General features: G+C 40.4%; 1 protein-coding gene across 3 annotated transcripts in view; it reads left to right on the top strand.

The window, feature by feature from the left end:
- Positions 1-16,709, top strand: part of EFNA5 (ephrin A5) — a 271,998-nt gene that overhangs the window by 132,647 nt on the left and 122,642 nt on the right. The gene's annotated exons all lie outside the window — the stretch shown is intronic.

The raw sequence follows: 16,709 nt of genomic DNA, 5'->3' as shown, positions 1-16,709 counted from the left end.
TCTGTTTTTAAAAAAGCTGCTACCCACTAATAGGTCATGATCCACACTTTGAAAAGCCTAAAACATATCTCGTGCCTCCGTCTATGTATAGCAATTTATTGTATATGGTAATGTCATCCCTTTAAACCTAAATCTCTGTATACGATATAACAAAAATCTTAAGTTTTGTTGGCAATATTTTTGACCACAGTAACATGATTGAGAGAAATGCTAAACACTTAATTTTCGGATGGCTTTTATTGTTGTATGTAGGAAGAATATTCCAGCTGTGAGAAGATGGAGAGAGAAAATTAATGAACTATTAATGCAGCCAAGGATAGAAGTGCATGGAGGTTAGCTAGAGGGTTCCTTGTTTTTGAGACCATCACTTCAGACTTGTATTACATATATAATATGCCATAGTTGGAGTGGTCAAGCAAGTTACATCCTTCCATTTTTATTAAATTCTGAGTTTTGCCTTTTCTTTTTTTAACATGGACTTTTAAGAGCACTTAGGAGATGCTCTGAGTAAATTAATTGATGTTGATTTTGATGGCAATAAAACAAACACAAACAAACCCCCAGAATTGGTTCCTAATCATGAATAAGCTGTGTGTCTCTAGCTTAGTAAAAGCCATTGTTATTTTCACTTCATAACTAATGTCCCACAGAATAAGGACCGAGGTCCTGTTTCGGGCTCAGTTTCAACATTGAGGTCTGCAAGTGAGGAAGGATGTTTTCCTGTGTCATCCCAGTCATTGCCACAGCAAGCCTGAGAGGTGAGCAGGGTGGGTACCCACTGTTCCCATCTCACAGATGGCTAAGCAGATGACGCCCTCTGGCCTTTCTGTAAATTAACAGCTCCGAGTCAATTTAGAGATAAGACTTTGTGTTAACAGGAGGGACAACACTGTTTCCTCTAGTCCTCTACTCACCAGGCTTTGTTTCCTGAAAGTCCTTTTATTTCCTGGTTTCTGAAAGAACATCTGTGAAGAATGCTCTGAACACCATTTACTTCTGGGGGTGAAAGTAATAGCATCTTTCATGTTCCATGGGGGCGGAGAAGCCATGGAATCATACTTGGCTGCCTGATGTGGCCATTGTCAGTCCTTACCTGACCTTCTGTATACCCTGCACATTTCTCCACCTTAGTTTTCACATCTGTTACATGAAGTTATTATGAAAACTCCCTGCTTGCCACATATGGTCGTTGTGCATCTGAAATAAGAGCACGGACTTGAGAATACCCTGAAAAGGTAAATTAATTTTATCAATATAACGGTATTGAAATTGTTATTATTTTTCCTCCTTCCATTCTCCCACTACACACACACACACACACACACACACACACACACACACACACACACAGGTAGGAGAATCTTAGTCTTTTTAGAAGAAAATAAAGTTTATCTGAATAACCACAAGAACATGGGATGTTTGGGTTTTCTAGTTCTTAGACAAAATGTAAGGCCATATGTTTAGGCCAGAAACTTACAGGGGGGAAAAGGGGGCTACAACTGATTTTTCCCAGCACAAAATCTTTTTCTCCTGTGGAAAGCTGGTATTTTCTAGTGAATATAGCTGGCTACTCTATAGCGACAGTGTAACTATATGTGGTACCTATATTCATTATATTAAAAGAACAGTGTTGGTAGAGTCTCTTTTCTTTTCACTTTGAACTACTTGTCACAACTTGGAGACTTTTCTAATGGCTTGACAGTGTTTTCTTGGCACTCTAAGCTCTTATACTACTATAGCTGATGAAACTAGAATTTCACATTGTACTTCCACTTTACCCTCGTACTCCTCTTTTTACCATAACACCTTATTATTTAGGAATTTGCTTTCCTGATCTCCTTGGGATGACTTGCTACTCCACTGATTTAGTTGTTAGAATAAAATAATGTACTTTCACATTCAGAAGGAAATCCTGTTCTATTATTCTCTATGCACTTTTCACTTGGGAAACTATTTAATCAGAGAATCTATTTATAATCCATGACTGACTATAAAAGCACACATAAAGATGATTTCTAGAAAGTCAGAACTCATGTAGCTTTTGCCTTATGGGATATTGCAGAGTAACCCGTGCCAGAGGGTATCCATGTTCACATCGAGCCAAGTCTGGGCTATTTGCTTTGTCCTGTCAGAGTGAGCAAAAATCCCATGTAGAGCCCAACACTAGTTTCAGTTAGACTGTTTCCGTGTAAACCTTATGTTGGAATGAAGTGATGAAGAGAAAATATAAGTCTGGCCGTAGACTCAGGGAGCTACGACCGAGATCAGGCTTCTCTTCTGAGTTTTTGAGTCTTCTGGGTGCAATCTACTGTTATTGCAAAAAACCATGTCTTCCTTTCAAAATCAAGAATATTCAGTAATGATACAAATTCTTTATCCTATTAACTTCCTGGATGAACTAAATAACTTTCTATTGATTTCTGTGATCCTGTATTGATGGCTATAAGCAGTATAGTATCGTGTCTTTTGGTTGACTTTTTGGGGCAGTTTCTGGTCTTTTTGCATGCCCATTATAAACATTTTCTGCAGGGCAATATAAATTTGATTGCTAATGAAACAAAAGCATTGGGAAAAAATTTAGTAATAGGTTTTAGGAAAATCAGAGCACTTGGTATTGCTTCAAATTTGAGTGAAGTGATCATTACCTAAAAAAAAAAACCCTTGACATTGAAATATCCACATTAACATGTAAAAAGGGGAAGAGGAGATAAAGCAACGTACATTGAATATGCCACATACACCATGTTTGTATCCACTCTGTGTCTGCTGTCCTCATAGCTACTGTGTGCCAAGAACTGTGCTTTCTCCCATACATCTCCTCCTTAATCTTAAATCTCATAACCCTTGCAAATTGTAATATAACTATCTTCATTTTTATCTAAGGAACAGAGCTGAGAGAGGTTAACTTTTCTGTCTGAGGTCCCGTAGGCAGTGCTGGATAGGAGAGAAAATCTCTTCAGAGCGTCTCCAACTCCGAAGCTCGTGTTCTTTTCCTTTACCCTGTGTTCTTACTCAAAGGTTAATAAATATAATTCAAAAGTGCCATTTGTGTATCACACACACATACATGCCTCATCAACATTAACAGTGTGGATATAATTAAACACGGTGAGCTTATATGCTACTACTTCCTATGAATTTATTTACTACCATCGAACTTCCCCGCGGGACCTCCTGTGAGTATGGAGCACCTATCCAGAGAGTTATGAAAGATGTCACGAGGCGGCAGTACAGGCGAAGGTAGATACGGGTCCCACAGAAGTCTCTTCTGCGTGTGTGGATTTTCTGCCGGCTCACTGAGCATGCCAAGTGAAGTTACCTCTCCTCAGTTTGAATTATGAGGTCCAGCTATACCTAACGCACAGAATTCCAGTTGGGCTTTTCGTGAAGCAAATGATTTCCAAGTTCTTCTCTACCTTCAGTGTATCGTCAGTACCATGAGAGCTGCGTTCAGTTAAGTTTACATTAATGAGGTGAATAGTGGATGATGTGTAAGTTCTATAGAATAGTCTTTGGTTTTCACCTACCTTAAGCTTGTTGTTGCATTTTTAACATGCTCAGACGCTTGTCTGTTTTGAGGCACTTTGTGCTCGGCTGTGACTCACTCAACCTGTGTGTGCCCTGGGCCTTTTTCTGACCTGGCAAACAAGTGTTTTGCTATTATTAATATCCCTTCCCACCTACTGAGTAATTGTTCCTACTGGAACAGCTGATGCCAAGAATGGCCTTTCGGTTACATCCAGTGAATCTTGTGCTCACAGATCTGGTTCATTGGGAACATGGGCGAGTAACTTCCAGTTAAAGAGTCACTCACGGTAATTTTAAGTTAGAGACTGCACAGCTCAGTGACTACACCTATGGTAAGATTTGGTGTGGGCAGAAAGAGGTTAAGTAGTAGTACTTTGGTTGATTAACTACATGAATTACAAAACTGAAGAACCCAAACCAAATTGATTTTCAAGACTGAAACCACCGGCATTAAAAACAGCTTTTAATCACTGTTTGTGCCCCCTTTAAGATATTCAGAAACCAACCTCTTACCGTAAGTTGCTGCACAATTTAATTATTTCTTATTAGAAGAGTGAAAGGAATTGGAAGAAAGGAGATATATCTGCTCTTGTTAATTGCAAGTGGTAATCCACAGTCCGCTTCTGCTACCTGTCATTCTTCCCTACCAACCAAATGGGAAAGCACCCATGCATTGCTCATCTGCATAAGGAGAAGGAAACTCTTTGTTACTGCAAAGGGATTTATTTCAATAAAGAAATAGAGTGAAGGGATGACAGATAAGTGCACTTAAACCTTCTGAGCATTACAGCAAGCTTGTCGAATTTGGGTACTAAATATGATCTCTGTATTCTCTGTTAATGATGGAGTCTCTTGGTCAAACTGATGTTGTGCCTGGAACCATAATCCTTTCTTTATGCCACCTCATTGCTTCTTAGCAGGCGGGAGGCACAAACTCATTGCTAATTCTTTCGCTCTCCACCTGCTGGCCCCCTTGTGAATCGGAGCTTTGGAGTGATGTAGCCTTTTGGGCATTCACACAAAGAGCCAGGCACATTTGTGAGCCGTGTGCCTGCCGCAAAGCAGTGGGACAGCAAGAGTCTTACACACATTTTAGATTGTTTTGCACTTGAACGAATGGAAGACATACAAATCGAAAGTCTGAGACTATTTCTAAAAAGTAAAGGAAGGACACATTTTCAGTTTTCAGCTGATTGGTACCTTAGCCATTTCCTAACTCTAGGTGATAATAAGATAGCTGCCCTTCCGGGGGCCTGGGGTACGTGAACTGTTTCTAAAGCAAAGGAAGAACAAGCCAATCAATCAGTCAATAAATAAGTAAATGAAGGAAGGGGCAATATTTGAGGCTGTGTGAAGATTTCCCATTGTTGATTTAAAAAAGTAATAACATTGACGGAGCTTACTTGGTAAAGTAAGCTATTTTGTCCCTTTTCTTTGTCTTCTGGAATCTGTATCCCTTAGAAAATAAATGGTCTTAAATTCAGTGAGTCCTGTTTAGGTGTTGGGAATATCCTTCTTTCTGTTCTGTTAACAAGGCAGGGTCCCTCCCTCATGGAGTTTCATTTTGGGTGGTTAAGCGGGGGGAGGAAAACAATCTTCAAATGAATGAACAGACAAGAGAATTGGAGATAGTGGTGATATGACTATGAAATAAAGGAAATAAAACTCAAGGATGTGATAGAAAATAGGAGGTGGAGGAAAACTAGTAAAATGGCTTGGGTGGTCAGGGAAGATGATGCTGCTGAGCTGGTCATATTTGAATTGAGACCAAAAACATGAGAAAGAGCCAAAAGATACAGGTTTGAGTGGCTCTGCGGGGCAGAGAGCCCTCAGTGACTTGTAGGTGTTTCAGGAGGGTCTTCACATCCCCTTGTACCACAAAATGTGATGGTGGACCATGAAGTATGTGCATATGTGTCTTGGAGATAGACATATCATCATTTTGAAACAAATATGCATGCTGTTGGAATTAACAAAGTACGATCTCGTATCAAACTTACCGCATGGAGAGTAGTTTTTGTCATTCTGTATTTTTTAGTGTTGAGATCAAAGAAACACAACTGCTTTCATGTCGGAGTTGTCATTCTTGAAAAGATTGGGTGCCAGTGCTGTACAGTAGTTATTGAAAGATGCGTTCTGCTGCACGAGGCTGACTGGCCCACCCTTCTATCAGAACAAGAGAGCATAGACCAATATTAGGTCTAATGATAAAATGCATGCATTCTTGTTCCCCTGGATTCAAATCCCATTACACTTATCTGATAATTAATATTTATGGACTAAATTTAAGAGGGTGGGAAGCTTAGAAAATAGATAATAAGGGTGTTTTATTCGATATGATTCATTTAAATATTGTGTATGACTGTATGGCCAGGATATGAATTACTATTAACTACCCTGAGCTATCACTGTAAAGATAATTTTTTAAAAGAAATAGCAGAAACATTTTGATCTGTAGTCATTAGTATCAATTCACTGTGCTTTGGGCACACCTGAATGGTACTTAGTAGGCAGAAACATGATCTCACACATTCCTGAAAACCTGCTAATTATAGTTTGAAGGCCAGCTTTTCTTGTATGGTACCTGTTCAGAGCAAAGTCTTGCGATGACAGAATTATTCAGTTCAATCTGACAAACATTTATTGAGTCTTTTAAAAAACTCAGTAGGGGTTTTCATCTGCCTACCAGGTAAAAGACAGAAGAGTTGATTTGGACTAACCTGAACACAGGTACCAATAAGTGCTCAGTATTTTGTATCTGTCCTCTTGAGAATACTATCATCTCGAATGTACCGACCGTGTGCCCACAATTTTTTTTTAATATACTGTTTTAAAGTATTTTCATTTTATACCTGAGACAGTTGAGTATTTTGATTTTTTGGAGTAACTGGTTCCTTGGATTCTTTATTATTAAGAAGGCTTTATTGTATTATGAACAAAGGCCTTGCCCTTTTCTTGGGCGCGTTGATTTGTTGCCTGGATAAAGCTTCTAGTGACAAGCCAGATGTGGTATGCAAACAGACTCCACCAGTGAGTATGGCAGGAGAAAGCCTGGAGTACAGTACATGAGAACAGCTTTTGTTATACCAGAGTGACACGGTGATTTATGAAGTGTCAAACCCTCTTGCCTTTGAAGAATTCCGGCCTTCACATCTGTCTTTCGTGTTTATTTCAGTTGTCCTGGTGACACACTGTCCCTGCAAGCCCCGGAATGGTTCTGTGGACCTTGTGGCGCATGAATGGAGGGTCGTTTCCCCCTTTTTGGGATGGGGAAACAAAGCAGTGAATGAGAAATCGGGAGAGAGTGGGAAAGTGAGTCACTGTGCTTTGTTACACCTCACACCCCAGAGCAGTGCTTAGAGCTCAAAGGGGAAAGGGAGCTTTCCTGCAAGGGGTTTCAGTTTTGGGGGGTCTCAGAATGAAAAATGCTTGAACAACCCTTTCTTTTCTTAAGATTATTTTTTTAAGTGAAAATATTCAAATAAATGCACGTAAGCCAAGTTGAATTCTTTTTTAACTCAGATCGTCTTTGGAATACTTGCTTTGTAGTGTATTTATGGCATTCAGTTGGATGTGTAATTTTATATTTTTCTGCAGTGCGGGTTTTTTAAGGGGAACATATCACTCCGTACCCCCAAAGAAAGAACACTAATTTTTTTTGGATTTGGAAACAAAAACACTTTTTTTTTAAAGCCCTCTGTGTATTTTTTTCCCCTTAGATCTTCGACACCCTACATGTCTGTTTATTGTTTTAGTATCATATAGAAATTCTGAACAGGGCTTTCTACAGGATGAAGTAGATTAAGTGAGAAGTTTTCCAAAAGGATTAAGTTAGGCAAAACCTGGGGTGACCTTGTCAAGACAAGATTATTTTGATCCTTTGCCTTAAGGAATGGCTTGAGTTTTCAGGTAAAAGAGTCACAAAAAGGAAAATTTCTGTTTTTGTGAAAATCTACATTTCAGCATATATACTCCCATAGTTTCAATTGATATCCTATGAAGCAGAATCGGCAACTGGACCATGATTCTACTTACCAGGCTTTGACTGGTGAAATGAGGGTTTTTTGATGGTTAAAAATTCAAGTGGGCAGCAGCTGAAGGGTGGTCTCATTGCTAAGTGCAAATCTAGCACAGTGACCAGAAAACCCGTTTCTGATGGCAGCTGTGTTTGTGGACCTACAAGAGTGACCTCTTCCCTGGCTGAAGTCGCCTTCATTAAACTAATTTAATACCAGATCATGGAAGTAGTTTTGTTTTCTGTAACCACATATCCCAAACATCGTTATATCAAACAAAACTGGCGGGGTGTTCTTGTTAAATTTGGGATCTTCAAGTGTAAGGACCTTGGGAATAACTCATGGTTCCTCTTAGTGACTGGAAATATAGAAAAGACTTTTCATTGGGTTTCTAGGAATTCAAGAATGACAAGGAGATAAAGTTGGCTTTGTGACTTAAGGCTGTGGTTTTTTGCCTTTCAGATGTGCCTAATGAAATTAACATTGCCACACGTCAGAGAAACCAGTGTTGCTTTTCTGAAATGTCTGGAGCTTCAGCAGCTCATAAGGATGCTTTTGGGAAATGGGGTTACTGAAGTACACCTAATGGAAATGGCTACAGGGTGCCTTGCCTCTTCCAAAGGAAGATCCTTGCCCTGGGAATTTTTAGTTGTCTTTTTTTGGCCTGGTGTACCTCAGCTTCCCAATGGGTACTAATTGACTGGGAATGTCACTTGCAATCCTTGAACCTCCTTCCGCCCACCAGTCCCCCAGGCTTTGCCTGTTATATTGTTCTCCATAGTAGCTGCCCTTCTATTAAGTATGGTCAGGACTCTGGAGCTCTCCTCTCAAGAGATGTGTGTGCATTATCAACCTTTCTACCAACACCAAAATCCTGTCAATCACACGGACCTCCAGGGGCCTCTAGCAAGCCTGGTAAACAAGGGACCGATGTCTGGAATGACTTTTTATTCACTTTTTTTTTTTTTGGAGTGGGGCTTTCTAATTACTTGGTTGTGTATGCAAACACTGAAGGAGCATTAGGCGCATCAAGTGGGGCTCTCCTTTTATTAGGAAACTCTTTTATTTTCTAAATAGAATATGTCAAACATATTCTTTCCTTTTTAGACAGTTAACCTTTCATCTTTCCTGTAGCAGAAATTCCAGTCTCTGGGGCTTGCTAATTTTGTATTTGAAATATTCTAAAGCAGAAGGAAAATGCTGTTTACAGTGCCTTCATTAAAAAGCTTTTAATCGTGTTTTGTAGCTGCATATATAGTTTGGATCCCTGCTGGGTACACTTCATTACACGAGAAAAATACAGTATTTTTAAAAGACACACCAATAAACCCAACCCAATTGTACCTTGACCCTGACAATTGAGTAGACAAAGTACTTCTATAGTGTTCACACTTACTAGACTATAATGAAAATGTGAGTTCACTAGATCCTTAGGAATGTGTTTCTCAGTGACTTCCAACCTTCTGGTTTTTGAGAAAATCTTTTTATGCAACCCCCTTAATTTCTTTCTCACACGTTATCACATACATTGAGTAATAGTACCGCTTACAATATGACTTAGCATAGAAGATGATTCAGGCATTGTGCAGTTTGATCCATGTGCAGTGGTTCCCGACTTCTCTCCTATCTTTTCATGCATGGAAAACTCTAATATTTATAGTGCGCACTAGGCTAAAGGCAATAGTGACAATAGCAGACACCTGGGGAGTGTCTGGCACTTTAAATGTCTTCAATACTGAATTGAGTGCTTACAACAACTATGAGGTAGGTGCTATTATTATTTCTGTTAACAGATGAGGAAACTAAGCACAGGGTGTGCCTTCAAGTGACTGGCCCTGAGGTCACAGAACCAAGCAGTACGTTTCTCCCCCGACTGGACTCAGACCGTGTGGCCCAGAGTTCTGCTTGCACCTGTGCTGTGCCCGACACCCCTCAAACCTTCTCCTGGCTCATCATGAATACACAGGAGTGGGGAGAAGAACAGAAGCCATAATTTGCATGATGGACACATCAGTTCTTCTCATCTGTCCCTCCACACTATAAATTACACACTTTTAAAGATACTGGACCATTCCCCCTTGCCACTGTTTTCTTAAATCAGCTTTATTGACATGGAATTTACATACCACAAAATTCAAGGGATTTAAATGTGTAATTCAGTAAATTTTAGTATATTTACAGAGTCATACAATCTAATTGCCGCAGTCTAATTTCATAATGTTTCCCTCATCCTAATAAGAAGCTTTGTTCCTATTTACGGTCCTTCCCCATTCCCACTCCAGCCCCAGGCAACCTCTGATCTACTTTCTGTCCCTACATACTTGCCTTTTTTGTACATTTCATATTAATGGAACCATACAACACGTTGTTTTGGGTCTGACTTCTCTCACTGAGCATAATGTTTTTGAGGTTCTAGACGCTGAACTTTTATGTATGTAGAATGTTTCATTATTTTCAGACATCTTTCAAATGTCTTCTAAAGCTGCGTCCGTGGGAGTGCAGGGGTTCTAGTTTTACTAAATGCTGTGGTTTATAGCCGTCACGCCAGGGTTAGGTGGTCCTGCTGGAGCTATGAAGCTTACCATTGAGGGGATCATCATCATCATCACCACCATCATCGTCATCTTGAGCCTCCGAGATAATTAAGGGTTTGGATAAAGGCTTCGTGCTATTTACGACATCCTTTCATTTTACAATTGTATATGTACCGGATCAGCTAGACAGTTGGAGAGGCGCAAAAGTTGTTAATACTGTGAAAGTAATAAATTGAAGGCATTATTTCTTAAAGTTAAAACACTAGTTAAATTAACAGATTAGCAGAACCACAGGTTTTGGGGGGCATTGTATAGATACAAGCCGGACATTGGTCCTTACTTTTGAGAATTAGGCTCTTAATTCCTTTTATTCTAACTGCTTTAAAAAAAAAAAACAGGACTCTACAATGCCTAGGACTGTAGGTCATTTGAATTGTAAGGATAAGTAACACAACATAAAGGATAATTTAACAAATGGATGATATAACAAGCTACATAATTAAATCAGCTTTGTTCATTTTAAAACTACTTTGCAATGATTTTTAGTTGTCCTGTCTTGGATTTTCCTGTATACAATGTATCTCGTAGATGGATAGATACCTTTGGGGCATGAGCACCAGTAGGACCAGGTTATGAGATTAGGAAGTATCCAGAGTTCTATATTATAATTCACTGATTTGATTTGTGGAGTCCAGGTCTTGAGTAGATAAAAGAGAGCACTTCGAGAGCCACTGCCCATATCTTGCTCTCATGTGGAAAGTGGAATCACATTTGGGGAGATGCCCTTTTCAAGAAATAGTAAGTTTTCATTCAAAAATAACTTCTTCTTGAACACCTCTTCTGAGGCACTGTCCTAAGTGTGGGGAATGTAGCAGTGAGCGAGTTTGTGTGCTGCACAGCTGCGAAGTGAGGGCCATGGGACAGCTGTCTTAGTTTCATGGTCAGGAAAGTTTTCTCCGGTGAGGTGAAGTCTGGGGAGTCTCAGAGTAGGCCAGGAGTAAGTAAGTCATGCAGATATCTGAGGACAGACACTTGGAGGCAGAGAGAATGGTGCAATTAAATGCCTTGGGGCCAGAGCATGTTCCTAGTGTGGATGCAGTAAGGGGGGGGTGGTGGGTGGAGGTGGGAGGCCAGGTAGGAGATTGCCAGAGATGAGGAATGGAGGGGACTGGAGAGTCAGGTCAGGCAGGTCCTCCCAGGCCCACTGTGGAGTTTTAGGCCTTCACTCTGTATGAGGCAGGACCCAGCGGAGGGTTCTGAGCATTTCTCTTCCCCGTGTGAAGAATAATGGGTTTGGGTTTGTTTTTGTTTTGTTTTGTTTTGTTTTATTGTGCTTGTCAATAAAAATGGTTGGCACATTCCTGTTTCTAGGGTTACCACTGGCCATTGCATGGATGGTTCCTTTCTTAGGGAAAACTAAATCTCCCCTTTTATGTCTCTCTTAGGTCATAGAGAAGTTTGGATTAAACACAAGCATTGTCCAAATGTTTCCCATTCTAGGTAGGCCGATGTGAACTCTGCCTACCACGAGAAAGGGGAATTCACTTCACATGAAACAGTAACTTTGCATTCTCTCCACATTCTTCTAGAAGCAGAAAAGCACACAGATTTGTTTCTGATTGTGTATTTGTAATTTACCTTCAGATGGATCTCTGTTGAATTCCCAAGTGAATATTCCAATCAGGAAACCTCCCCCTGCTGGGGGTGGCGGTGGGCTCTGGTCTCAGCGCTGTTTCTTTAACCCTGAGAGATCAGGGGTGTTGACGACTTGGTGCTAGGAGAGAATGGAAGGTGACTTGGGGTTTTATGAAGGAGTGAGAAACAGCTAAGCTTGGGGACAAGGATGTCATTTAGCATGACAGACACAGCACAGCCCAGGACTGTGTTCTCTTGTGTTGTGACTCCCCTTCCCCCCACACTGTCCTGACTGTTTTCGGGTTGAGCACAGATGTTCAGGAAACGAGTTCTAGCACCAGCACTGATGTGACGCTGACCCAGGCCTGCTTTGCAACATCCTCTACTCTTACTGTACCTCGAAGATCAGCTTACATGCGACACTTACTCCATCTCCTCTCTGCTTATCCACCCAGCGTTTCTGTCCCTCCATCGGAGCGTTTGGAATGAAAGGGAATCAATATGGAGCACTGTCTCTCGCTGGCAAGTCTGTTTTGAATGGGCAGGTACCACTTGCCTCTCTGTGTAGAAGCATCTTACGAATCCGCGAGTGGAGTTTTGCAGGCTTCAAGAAGCAGGTGCCCCACAGCACCCGCCATGTAAAATAAATAAATGAACAGTTGATTTCAGTGGGGCGTCAGTGTCCTATTTTTAGAACACCATATTTTCTTCCAGGGCTGTTCAGGTAGTTCTCATTTTAAAACTCTAACATCTGCCCGGCATACGGCTTCTGACATCTGGCTTCCGCTTGCTAGACAATAGGGACACTTGGACTAATTTCCCCATCTTTGCAATGGGACAGTACTTGTTTCTGGAATGCTCTAAAAAGGGGGAAGCGGGCACTTAGGTAGCAAAGGATATGAAAGCATACTGGAAACGAAACCCACAGAACCAACATGCTCATCACATTTTATTATTTGAGCTCCCGAGTAAGCGTTTCCTTGTAAATCTCAACAGGCATTTTATTTTGATCCAGTTTAACACTCTCTCCTCTTGGCTCAGGAGGGTACTAAGCTGCCTCTCTGGAAAAAGGCTCCTCCCTTTTCCAGTCCAGAATTTCTGACTGCATTTATGTTTAAGCACAGCAGCTGGACCTGGCATGTGGTTGAAGTACTTGAGCTGCAGAAGCAGGGTCTTTTTTTTTTTTTTTAAGACTTTATTTATTTATTCGACACAGAGAGAGAGGGAGAGAGAGAGAGAGCACAAGCAGGGGGAGCAGCAGGCAGAGGGAGAGGGAGAAGCAGGCTCCCCGCTGAGCAGGGAGCCCAATGCAGGGCTCGATCCCAGGACTCTGGGATCATGACCTGAACTGAAGGCAGACGCTTAACCGACTGAGCCACCCAGGTGCCCCAGAAGCAGGGTCTTAAGGCAAGCGGAGAGAGCACACATCACCGTAGGTGGGTGAGGGTCCCCAGCCTGGTCCCTGGCTCCAGTCCTTTCTTCGGGTCCTGGTTTGGCTCCCAGCTACTGTGTACATAAATGCCCACAAACGAGGGGGCAGAGCCACTCACAGCAGAAACAGCCCAAAGGAGAGACATAATCAAAACTAGCTCACTTGGTGACTTCTTCACCAAAGCACAGAGACTTAAATTCACGGTTGGTTCTCCCTACAGCAATTTTAGGTCTTCAGAAAGCTTCACAATTATTTTTATTACTTAGTAAGCAACCCATGTGGAGGTAGTTCAGAACGAACAACTTGAGTTGTACAAGAGGTTAAGTGATTTATTCAGAAAGAGTGGTTGGCAAGGTTACCTTTGTATTCAGAACAGCATTGTTGGTGGTTACTACAGTAAGGTGGAGCTGTCACCCTGGAGTTAAGGTCTTGTACATACTTGGGTGAAAATACCTCCATCCTTGTGTTGGTTTGACAAAGCTCTACCTCACTGCTCGGTTTTAATGGAGTCATTAAGAATCTGCACGGTGTCCTCAACTTCTTCACCTGAGTGAGCAATTTCAGCTTTGTGCCTTCTTTGGCTTTCTGTATGATGGGCCTATAAGATCCTTAAGCTTCTAGAGAAGGTAGAAAACAGGGAAGAGCATTGAGTTCAAAGTATGTGAAGAAAAAAAAGGTTTTTTTCCCCCTCAGCTTGCAAATCAGTTGCTTCTACCTAGACTGTTGGAGCAATTTACACCCTACTGAGGAGGCTACGTGGGGTTCTTGAACTATAGAGCGTGGATTGATTGACAGCCGCTGTCTTCAACTACAACAGAGATGGAGTGAGCATTTACACAGACTCAGTGGGGTGGGACTTCCTGTTGAATGCTGCTTTAGGTCTTTTCAGCCAAATGCCATTTACATCTGCCCACCATTCGAAATCTCCTTTGACTTTCTGCTTCTTACAAAAGGAAGTAGAACAACTGTTGCAGGCAGCATAGATAGCATCATGGCATTTTCTTCATTTTCCCAAAAGGCACCTTTTGGGTGTTTGTGCACAGGAACTTAAGGAAAAGTGGGTCTTTTAAATGAAAATTTTGTCTTATGCATTGGGAGTGGATGGGGCTATGATTGCTTCTTTGCCCTTTGAACAGACCACAGCCCTACACAACAGGAGCCACGTTATAGTCAGCTTGGTTGTTGTTTTTGAAGAAAGTAATAAATGTATGTGCTGAGAGATGGTAGCTCCATTTTTGTGAGTTTGTTTTTATATGGACAGCTTTGATGTTACGTAGGCAGTTGTGGTAAGGATGAATTTAGAGCTATGCCATCAGACAGTTAAGGCAATTCACAGATGTAAATTTAAATTAAAGGAATGTGGTGCTTTATTGTGAAATAAAGGGCTATAGTGTGTTATAAATGGACAAGCATAGGAAGTCAGTACAGCAAAATACATATCAAAAGCAAATGTATTTTGCAAGATGGATTAAACCATTTAGGAGTTCAAAACACCCTTGATATCAACATCACTTTTCCATACTGTGTGAGAGGGTTATATCCAGGCATGCAGTTATGTTGAAATAATTATATAATCGTTGTGATGACCATGTAACCCACATGGTTGAATTTACCAATTAGTTTATCAGTTTTGGTATCTGAGAATACGCTAAATCAAGAAGAGTTTTCTGATCCTGACAGATTTCCTGACTGGATGGTTCATTGTCATTCTGGTCTTTACATATCATTTTGGAAAACCTGATCATAGCTTTTTTTGAACACCATGTTTTAAAGCTTGCGTCCAGGGAGGTTTATATGAAGTTTGGGCAATTCTGGTCTTCAGCACCTTTTTAAAATAACTAAGCAGTTTTGAAATCATGATGTCTCAAGGACTCAGTTTTCCAAACCCTGACCCGGTCTTTACAGTTTATTTATTCATCCATTTATTCAAGAAAACATATTAAGCACTTACTTGTCATTAACATTTAATAATTTCTGATAGCTACCAGAGTGTTCACATTGTAGCATACAGTGAAATGATGATCACATAGCAGATTGTTAATAACTAATGGCCTCACCATTACCATGAATTATTCAGTCATTAACCATTTATATTTTGACTATTATGTGTCATTCAATACAGAAATATTTAGTGAGCATCTACTGTGTGTCAAGAAGTCATCTAGGGTCTAGTGATAAGTAAAAATGTAAGAGGCAAAAATTTCTGCCCTGGTGAAGACACATTCCAGTGTTTTCAAATACATTTTAAAATCATTTGATAACCATACTGATATATATGAGTGTTTTTTTAATGAATGTAGAAAAAGTTGGCACCATGTGTATTCTTTCGTGTTGGTTCTTTTAGATGAAAAGAACTAGTAGTTATTAAAGAGTCTGAAAGGGGTATAAAAAGAGATCTAGTCTCAGATTTTAAAGGGATATAAAATAAGCAAAATTTCATTAAAGACTAACATGTCATGCTAGTCCACATTGTTATGTGACACAAATTCTGATTAGTTCCCCAAGAGAAAGCAAATAAATTTATAAGAATAGCACTTTGTTCAAATACAATTTTAAAAAAATTGAAGTTTGCTCCTAGATAATTGAAACTATAATACTCAAAATATCCATTTAATTGAGAGAAAGTATGAATATCAGAATAATTATGACATACAATAAAGAAATACTACAAAAAATAAACACATGAATGATTTAATGAAATGTTTTGAGAAGTGGAAAGCCTAATTCCTTAATGATACTGGAAATGAGAAAACAAATTAAATTAATTAAAAATAAATATTGAAACACCTTTAAGTAAAAGTGTAGAACTTTTTTCTCATTAATATAGAAAAACAGGATTTATTCATTGCACATACTTGTATTACTAGCTTTTCGTACACTTTTCTGTTGGAAAACTGTTGGTTCTACCTTGCTTATTTTAACCCTTAATTTTAAGAATTTGCTAATTAAGGGGCACCTGGTGACTCAATCAGTTAAGCATCCGACTCCTGATTTCAGCTCAGGTCATGATCTCAGGGTCCTGAGATGAGTCCCAGGTCAGGCCCCGTGCTCAGCAGGTAGTCTGCTTCTCCCTCTGCCTGCCCCCCCCCCCCCCCCCCCACGCACGGGCCCTCTCTCTCTCTCAAATAAATAATAAAATCTTTAAAAAAAAATTGCTAATTAAGGCTATTGCTGTTTCTCATTGGCCAAAGATGATCAGCAAATGGCAAACTTGACCTTGATATTTCAGCTCTTGCCACTTTGAGAACCATGAAGCCATTCTGAACATTTGTCTGCAGTTCGTGTGTTTGAGGCTGTCATGATATAGATGAGGCCTGGGCTTATATTTAAAAAGCATACTAAGCAACTGAAGAAACTATGCAGCATAAAACATACATGGAAATAGTGCTTTGCACGTAACAACTCTGTGATATCTATAGTGCCTGTGTGTGTGTGTGTGCACGTGCGCGCACGCGCGCGGCGTGTCCTCACACTTAAGTACTGAAATATCCAGAGAGCTGCTTCTGTAATCTGGTGACCTTGTGCCTGAGAACGTAGGATGTTCACATAGTAACTGTGGTCACT

Source organism: Callorhinus ursinus, unplaced genomic scaffold (assembly GCF_003265705.2).
Source record: "Callorhinus ursinus isolate GAN/ISIS: 27379988/994484 unplaced genomic scaffold, GSC_fseal_2.0 scaffold3, whole genome shotgun sequence".
Classification (NCBI taxonomy): domain Eukaryota; kingdom Metazoa; phylum Chordata; class Mammalia; order Carnivora; family Otariidae; genus Callorhinus; species Callorhinus ursinus.
The sequence above is the reverse complement of the archived record's forward strand: the minus strand, read 5'-3'. Positions and strand labels throughout refer to the sequence as shown.